Source organism: Arachis ipaensis, chromosome B09, assembly GCF_000816755.2.
Source record: "Arachis ipaensis cultivar K30076 chromosome B09, Araip1.1, whole genome shotgun sequence".
In the NCBI taxonomy this organism is placed as follows: Eukaryota; Viridiplantae; Streptophyta; class Magnoliopsida; order Fabales; family Fabaceae; genus Arachis; species Arachis ipaensis.
Window position 1 is genome coordinate 138,619,743 of NC_029793.2, and position 2,508 is coordinate 138,622,250.

A 2,508-nucleotide genomic window follows, 5' to 3' on the forward strand; every position below is an offset into this window, starting at 1 on the left:
TAATAATGATATAAAATTATAAATTTTATGTACTTTCTTCTTGATATATCTTATTAAATTTATTTTTGAGACAGTTTAATAAAAAAATATAATAAAAAAGTTAATATATCGGCGATTTTGTAAATGGTAACATTTCATTCTTTGATTACTAATGTCTAATGTTAACTTTTACAAGTATCTGAATATGAATTAATACCAATTTTTCAATTTTCCTTCGATTAATTATGTGATTCCCATCACACCAAAAGCAATAAGTAGGCTCTCCTAGAGGAGGACTATGCAATCGTGTTTTTACATACTAAATTTAGTTGAATTCTACTGGCTCATCAAATAATGGTATATATATATATATATATAAAATTATTTGTAAATAAAAAATAATTATTAATATATATATGTATATATATATATATTTATTTTATTTTTCAAAATTCAAATTTTTTTTAGTTATTTTATTTTATTTAAGTGTTTACTTCTTATAAAATAAAATAAATAAAAAGATAAATCAGTCCAAAAACAATTTTTTTTTGCACAGATAGTGACAAATTTAAGGAAGGCTTGTTTAGAAACCAATCGGCACTATGGCCCAATAAAAATTTATCGGCTCCAAAATAGCAGTTGGCCCATTAAAAAAAATTATTAGTACTCTTCTATGTTGTTTATGTATTATATCATGTTATTCTTTAGCTGTTCAATTCTATAACTCATTGTTATATTCACTTTCGTTTCTTCCTTATTTTTTTAATAGTACCCTTCAATGTTCTAAAGTGATCAAATATTGGAAAAATTAAAAAGCAGAAACTTGTCTTACTACAAAGAAAACCTAATTTGCTTAAATATAGACATTCAAACTGTAATATTAAGCTTATGACATGAATTATTTTTTTAGCAATTGAATCCAAAATTTAGATTAAATTAAAAGTTAAAATTAATCATAATAGACCAACTTATTTTAATATTTCATATAATCATAATAAGACATGTTATAAAAAATAATTTATTCTTTATTTTATAAAAAGTTAATTTTTATTTATCAATAGTAATGGAACGAAGAAATTTATTGTGATCCCTATATATATTTACTTAAAGCTGGCATATATTGTATTTTTTTGTATGATTGATATTATATTACACATATATTAGACAAAAAATATTACAGCACATCGATTTTATATAATTAAATATTGTTTAAAAAATTAAATATTAATTAATCACTATTATTGTATAATGTAAATCATAAGACTGATAGTAACAAAAACTTGAAAAGCATGCTACATTCTATAGATTACAGGGTTTACGATCTAAGTAGAACTCTCTCAATTTTTAGTTATAACATCATTGAATATTGCATCAACCGATTGATATGCACATCATAATCATGTATATTCATGCTTACCCTTTTAATTCATCAATGAGTCCATATATATATATATATGTATAACATTTCTTTTGTGTGGAATAATAATAACGAAACATACAGTTTCTTAAGTCATTAGAAATGCGAAGATTAATTCAAAAGATCTTTAAATAGTACAAATGTAAAAACGGTTCAAGACTTTGTGTTAAAGAAAAGTAGAGTTAGAGAGAGAATGTAAAGTTGGAGAGAGAAATAGAGTAAAAAGAATATTTCAATTGTTATACTGTCTTAGTCTTATAAATAAAAAAAAATTACTTTATATATATTANTCTTAAAATACATTTTAGATTTAAATTTATAAATAAAAAAGCTAATGCTACGAAGTCAATATATATACGATGAATTGCAAGTGTCTTACTTTATTGTTAAATAGAGATAGACTGAAAATGACATACAGGATTTTATACTTAGATTCATTATCAACGACAAACGTGAACATTAATCTCACGTAATTCCATTGTACTTTAAATTAATATTTTCTTGGCACTGCTAATAAGAGGTATAGAAAGCAATTGAGATCTATTTGAATGAATTAATTTACTGGAACACTATTATACTTGTCGTTTTATGTTACATCAATTAGGGAATGAACAATTAAAGATACCTCCATAGATTATCAGCATTCAGAATTTAGTGCCGCATAATTTATTGATTGTTTGATTCCATCTATATTAACAGAAATCCAACTCAAGAATTTTTGGTGGAGATAACTAAAGTGGACTTAGAAAAGGTAACAATTTTACCTTATTAATAGGTTTATGTAAAAATTAAATATTAAATCATTTATTAACAAAATTGTTAATATTTATGCTAAGTATGTAAGATATAAATATAATTAAAGCTTTACTTTTCTAAGTCTACTTTAATTATCTACGGTTAGTAAAAATGTTAAAATTTTGATTTAGGATATACTTTTTTTTTTTCACTCTAATCCCTTTGATCATAGTAATAACACCAAAAAGAAAATTAAATACTATTCAAAACTACGTCAAAATACAATGGGCTCTAAGTATACAAGGAGGAAACTAATTTTTCTATTTTACTGATACTAAAAAAATTAATTTTTAAAAATAAAAGCAGTATTAAAAAAA